This window comes from Cajanus cajan, chromosome 10 (assembly GCF_000230855.2).
Source record: "Cajanus cajan strain Asha chromosome 10, NIPB_CcT2T_4, whole genome shotgun sequence".
NCBI lineage: Eukaryota > Viridiplantae > Streptophyta > Magnoliopsida > Fabales > Fabaceae > Cajanus > Cajanus cajan.
Window position 1 is genome coordinate 46144395 of NC_138526.1, and position 7731 is coordinate 46152125.

Here is a 7731-nt window from a genome sequence, read left to right on the forward strand (position 1 = left end):
AATATATCCATCACGATGCCTTTAGGATGTCAAAATTATCAACCTTTCTTCTTCAAAGGATCTGTCTTCGAAAGAATTACCTCAAGAGAATAACCCTGTTCTCAATCCATCCCCACTACAAGTGAGTGTTTATATATTGTGAATTTCTAACCTGTGTTTAATTTCTTAAACTCGACCTTCTTCATCAATTTATTCTTTTTGTATGTTATTCCTCCTGCGTCTGTTGCAAGTATCCCTCTAGCGGATCCTTCTACTAACATCGAGGCCCCACCTTTGAACCCTTCTATCATCGTTGAAGCTTCTGATTTAGGTGTTCTTGTTGGTGTTGAAACGCCTCGACGGTCCTCTCAAGGTGATGCTCCTTCTTTCGAGTTGCGACCTGACACTCTTCCTGGTTCACTACAAGAAAAATGATTATTATCTACGGAATATTATCTATGGAATTTTTTCCGTAAATAATGTTTAGTTATCCATGGAATTTTTTTCGTAGATAATTTTTAGTTATCTACGGAATATTACCTACGGAATTATTTCCGTAGATAATATTTAGTTATCTATGGAAATTTCCGTAGATAACTTATCTACGGATTTTTCCGTAGATAATTTATCTACGAAAATTTCCATAGATAACTTCACCCATAGATAAATTTCGTAGGTAAAATATTTTATTTGAAATATCAATTAACATATATTATTATCGTTTCATTTTAATTTATTGTAAAATAATTAAAATATTTAATTTAACATCATTAAAAAAATAATTATTATAAGATTTAATTTTTTTAAAATTTAATTATTTATTATAATACTTTTAGTCACGTATCGACCAAAAAATATATTTTTGATTAAAATATATTTTAAAATTTAGTTAATTCATTATAATATTTTAAAATAAATATTTTTAAAATTGTTATTAGATAAGTTATCTACGAAAATTTTCGTAAATAAGTTATCTATGGAAATTTTCGTAGATAACTTATCTACGGAAAAATCCGTAGGTAACTTATCTACGGATTTTTCCGTAGATAAGTTATCTACGAAAATTTCCGTAGATAACTTTACCCATAGATAAATTTCGTAGGTAATACATTTTATTTGAAACATCAATTAACATATTTTATTATCTTTTCATTTTAATTTATTGTAAAATAATTAGAATATTTAATTTAGCATCATTAAAAAAATAATCATTATAATATTTATTTTTAATTTAATTATTTATTATAATACTTTTAGTCACTGTATTGACCAAAAAATATATTTTAGATTAAAATATATTTTAAAATATATTTTAGATTAAAATATATTTTAAAATTAGTTTTGATTAAAATATATTTTAAAATTTTAGTTAATTCATTATAATATTTTAAAATAAATATTATTAAAAATTGTCATTAGATAAGTTATGTACGGAAATTTCTGTAGATAAGTTATCTATGAAAATTTCCATAGATAATTTATCTATGGATTTTTCTGTAGATAAGTTATCTACGAAAATATCCGTACGTAACTTATCTACGGATTATTCCGTAGATAAGTTATCTACGAAAATTTCCGTAGATAACTTCACCCGTAAATAAATTTCTTAGGTTACATATTTGAAACATCAATTAACATATTTTATTATCTTTTCATTTTAATTTATTAAAATAATTAGAATATTTAATTTAGCATCATTAAAAAAATAATATTATAAGATTTATTTTTTTAATTTAATTATTTATCATAATATTTTTAGTTATCGTATTGACCAAAAAATATATTTTTGATTAAAATATATTTTAAAAATATTTATGATTAAAATATATTTAAAAATTTATTTAATTCATTATAATATTTTAAAATAAATATTATTAAAAATTGTCATCTTAAATTTTTTATTTTTATAAATTAATTGATGATAAAAAAAAATAACATACTAATATATGGTTTTAAATTTGATATGAAAATATTAGGATATAATTAGATAAGATTTTAAATTAGTATTTTATTAATGATTGATAATTAGAAAATAAAACAAGAATAAATACATTTTTTGAATTTTATATCTTAGATTGAAGATGAATAAATATATTAATTTAATTAATAATTTATTTAAAATGTTAAAATTTAATTTATAAAAAATAATATTTTAAAAGAGAAGGGTTATAATAATATCAATGTAACTTTTATTAAATGTGAATTTTATAAATTCAACCGTTAGATTAAAAGTTTTCTACTCTTAGCTCATATATACAAAATTTTATAGTAATTTAAGATGATTTGATACTTCATTCTTGTAAAATAAAATTGACGTAATATATACATTTCAAAATATACTAAAATATGAACACTTTGATTACCTTCAAGTTGTGTTCAATTTTAACAAAATTTGATATAAACATATAAAGTGATATGAACTTTAAATCTAACGGTTGAATTTACAAAATTCACATTTAATATAACATTATTGAGCGGTGTAATACTTAGTAAAAGTTACACTAGTGTTATTTCAGCCCTTATCATTTTAAAATATATAAATTATTATTTAAACTTTTAAATTTATAATAATTAATTTAAATTGTATCATAATATTAATTTTAAATAGAAATAAGTAGATTGTTAATTATACAAGTAAGTATATTTATAAATAAATATTAATTAAATATAATATAATAATTATTATTATTGGTAATATAATTATTATATATATTTTTATATTTTTATAACGGTCTGAACATACCAAAATGAGAGGGATCCAAAAATAGTATAAGTATGAGATTGTACTTAAATGAATTAATTTGTATTACTTATACTGATAACATGCATTAGCTCTTCTGTAGCCTATCTCATAAGAACTCCACAGTTAAGCGTGCTTGACCTGGAGTAGTATAGGGATGGCTGGCCTTCTGTGAAGTTTCCCAGAAAATGTGCAATAAGGACAAAACATGTTGAAAAGTGAAGTGTAATGAAACAGCATCCTTGAGAGGCCAAATATGAGGGTTATTACATTAATAAATTTATTAAAATTAAATAAAAATTTCCTGAAAGTTATCTACGGAAAATTCCGTAGATAACGTTATCTATGGAAAATTCCGTAGATAACGTTATCTACGACCATTTTATCTACGAATTTTTTTCCGTAGATAATATTGATTTTTCTTGTAGTGGTTCAGGTATCCATTTTTTATTCTCTTGACGCAATTCACAGTTTTTTATTGTCCTAGACTTTCATAACACATTGTTTCTTTTGTTTAGGGGAGAACATGATTCCTCCTGATTCGACCCAACTTGCTACACCTTCTTCAAAACTGGCTAAAAATGATCTCGAGCTTCCATGCCACCTCCAACTTCGATTCCTTGAGCCGATTTCGACTTAATCAGTTTCTTCAACGATGAAACTGATGTTGACAATATTTTTGACATGTTAGAAAATTGGACCAGTGGGACTTTAGTGTCCGAGAAAACGCCTGAATCTACTGCTACTTTCCAACCTTTATTGGATGCTTTCCGCTTGAAAGCCTATGTTGATCACTTGGATCAGGCATTTTTGATCCCTAATTTCAAAGTCGAAGTCAAGCAGATGGTGGACGACCTTTTAGCTTTGCAAGACTTACCTCAAGAGGTCCACACTGAACTTCATGAATTTGTGAAGCCTTTCGCCCTTGCATATGAACTTCGAGCCAAATGGGCCAATTCTTTTCAAGAAGTGGCTTAGATTGAGGTAGAAATTGAGGGTGATCGTGCCAAGCTGGAACATCTCAGGCAAGAGTTACTTTCGATCAGAAAATCTACCGAAGAGATGATTCCTACCTTGAAAAAACTACAACAAGAAGAGGCTGACACCGAGAAGACTATCGAAACCTTGCAATGAAAGCTTGGCAATATTCGAGCTAAGCAAGTTGCTTTGAAAACTGAAAGCCATGAGGTAATTCTTCGATAAAAGCATTTCAAAGACGAGGGCAAAGAAATCTCCTCCAGACTCTCGAAGACCTTGGACCACAAGAAACGCTTAGAGGCTCAATGTGCTTCCCGTAGACAAAGTCTAGATCAAGCCTATCAGGCTTTTAATAGTTTTAAGTCTAAATTCTGTAATATTAATTGAATTCGAGAACAATGACTTTGGATTGCTTTGTGCTACTTTTGATGCGTTTATCAATATAATTATCTTTCATGAAACTGTTTCAAGTATTTACCATTGATCACCCTGCTTGTCACGTTTGAATCTATTTCTTTAATTACATACGCGTTTTTTGTGTATACTTGATCAATTATAAATAGTCCTTCCCAATTATAAGACCACTTGCCTAAGTGTCGAGATTTTTGATCCATGGGAAGAATTATTTTTAACACTAAGTCTCCAACTTGAAAATTTTGAATCCTCACCTTCTTGTTATATGTTTTTTCGACCCTTTCTTTTTGCTGAATCATATTCTGCAAGGAAATTAATCTTTCATCATCTAACGACCTTAATCCATCAAACATTAAATTCTAATAATCCTCAACAGGAAAATCATCTTGTTTTTGTATATGAATCGCTTGCAAATTAATATCTATGGGTAAATGGCCTCATGTCCATACACCAATTTGTATGGTGTAGTTTTTGTAGCATCTCTTGGCGAATTTCTATAAGCCCACAACACCTGGACGAGTGTTTCATGCCAATTTCGAGGCTTTCTCGAAATGTGTTTCTTTATTAAACTGATAATTAATTTATTAGCAGCTTCGACTTGTCCATTGGCTTGTGCATAATATGGTGTTGAAGTTACTAACTTAATCCCTCTCGATTGACCATATTGAGTAATTTTTCGACCTGTGAAAACTATGCCTTGATCTATAGTAATTGTTTGGGGAATTCCAAACCTTGTTATGATATGATCTTCAACAAAATCAATTATGTCTCTTTGATCAATGTTGAGATTTTCGTTGAACTACTTTTGTTATCATTGTAAATCCTTTTAATTCTATCAACGGTCTCAAACACGACAAGTATATCGGCCGTTCAAGTAGTAAATTATCGTATCCACAGGGATTAGTAGGTAAAATAAGCATTTATTGACTATTCGTGACTAAAAAATAATTTCAATTTTGTAGTTTGTCATGCAAATGTGAATTAATGGTCATGACTACTGGAATGTTAAACTATAAAAATATTTGTTTGTGTGTGGAAAGGGTAGAAATGGTATTATGATTTTTGTAAGATTGTGGGGTCAGATATTACCGAACGTCACACTAATGAATCTTTAATCTCTTGTTATATCCATTGCTTAGTCAACCCATAAGTTTACTCAAACCTAATCCCTTAGAGCAAGAGCCTAGGTGCGGATAATGAATATCAATTCCTTGAGTATCCAATACCTACACCCGCATTACGGGTTAGGGTTTAAGACTACTGATGGGCAAAGCTTCATTCCTAGATGCATTTCCCACTAGGCATTTGTTTCAGAGCTAGTTTCAAAGGTTATTTTCCAATACCCAATGGAACCTATATCATGCAAGGAGAATCAATCCAAAGCAAGCATTAAGAATAGAAACATACACAACAATGAATGAAACAACATGTATATATCATTAAAAACGTAAGGATTACAATAGAGTTCGTTGGTTACGTCTAACCCCACAAAATGATGGGTAGAACCACTCAAAACAATGAGGGTAAAACAAAAATAGAGGTGGAAGAGAGAATGAAGAACCAAAGGAAAGACCCACACACGAACGGTCCCAAGCTCTGGGAATCCCTTCCTCAGCTCCTAAAACACGTCCAATGTGCGAATGAGGAGAAAACACTCGAAGATTTCTTCAAATACGAGCTTGGGGAGTCAGATTAGGGTTACAAGCCCGACGCATTAGTCTTTGCGCCCGGCGTAGGGCCTTCCAGATAGCTTAGTTGCTCTCTGTCTCAGGACACGCCCGACACAATTCCTTTTAAGCTGGGCGCAATGTCTTCCAGAGAGTTTAAGCTACTCTTTGTCTCGATCATGCCCGGCGCTGGTAGTCTCGCGCCCGGCACAAGTGTGACTTGAAGAGGTGTGGCACTTTGTTTTGCTCACACCCGGCACGGGTAGTCTTGCGCCCGGCGCAGTTACTCTTCTCTGCTCCTTAGCTCCTTAAATTTCCAATCCTATGGGTCTTCTATCCTCAATTCTCTAGTTCAATACCTGCACAAAAATGAGGTGTATTAGGGTATTGTTAGCTAAATTTGGGTTAGCTATATCTACGAACAAAATGAATCAAAAAGAGATCAATTATATTGCAATGGTTCAAAGGATGAGTGGAATTGTTCAATAAGTCTTGTCCAAAAAGAAGTATAATTGAGACTTAACAATCAACTTCCTTCAAAGGAATTGCCTCAACCCATTTTGTAAAGTAATCTATGGCAACTAATATGTACTTGTGATTTTTCGAGGAAGGTGGGTGAATTTGCCCTATTATGTCAATTGGCCAACCTCGAAATGGCCAAGGTTTAATGATCGAATGTAATTCACTTGCTGGTACCCTTTGTATTGGTCCATGTTTTTGACATTCTTCGTAGCTTCTCGCGAATTCGATATAATCCTTAATCATGGTTGGCCAATAGTACTCTTTTCTCGACAAGGTCAACCTCATTTTTTCACCTGCTTGATGTGCCCCACAAATACCTTCATGTACTTCTGCCATAGCTATATAACTTTCATGATTCCCGAGGCATTTAAATAGAATTCCATCGGAACCCCTCTTGTATAATTCGTTATTTAGCATGACATAATTAAGGGCTTGGAATTTGATCTTTCTTTTGACTTTCAAATTTGGATTTTGAAGGCACTCAATCAATTCTTTTCTCCAGTCTTGGTGGCTCGATGCACTGATACTTAGGCTCTCCAAATTACCTATTAGTCCATTCTCTGTATGAATCAAGGATTCGAGACATCCCTTACTCATTTTATACCCTGATGCGATTTGAGCCAGTTCATTCGTAATTGTGTTTGCATTTCGAGAAATGTGTTCTAATTCCACCTCATCAAACGTTTTTAGTAACTCAATGGCTTGAGTCTTGCATTCGACCTGTTTTTCATTTGAGCATTTATACTCCTGAGTTAATTGTCTAATAAAGAGTTGTGAGTCTTCTCAAACTACTACGTTGCTAGCTCCTAACTCTTTGAGGATCTCGAGTCCAGTAATGAGCGTTTGATACTCAGTTTCATTATTTGAGTATTCTTTGTTTGTTTTTAATGACAATTTGGTTGGAATTCCTTCAGTAGAAATGATTAACAAACCTACACCAGTTGCTAACTCATGTTTCGAGCCATCGAAAAATAATTCCCAAGATTTGGTTGTTAAGTAATTGATTTGTTTAGTTATTTTCGAGTGGTCCACAAGAAAATCTGCAATTACTTGTCCCTTAATGGATTTTAGAGGTGCAAAAATTAATGAATATTCAGTTAATGCAAGGGCACATTTGCCAATTCGAGAATGTAACACAGGTTTACCCAACATATACTTAATAACATTATTTCGACAAAATACCAATACATCAAAAGATCTAAGATAATATTTCAACTTTTTGTACAAGCAAAATAAAGACTTAAACACAATTTCTCTAAAGGAGTATATTGATTCTCTGCTCCTACTAACATTTTACTTAGATAATAAATGACTCTCTCGATGCCATTATCATCGTCTTCCGCCAGCATGCCTGCAATAATCGAATCATTAGCTGAATATACAATTTCAATTGTCTTCCTTTAGAGGGTAGTGCTATTACTAGAGGATGAG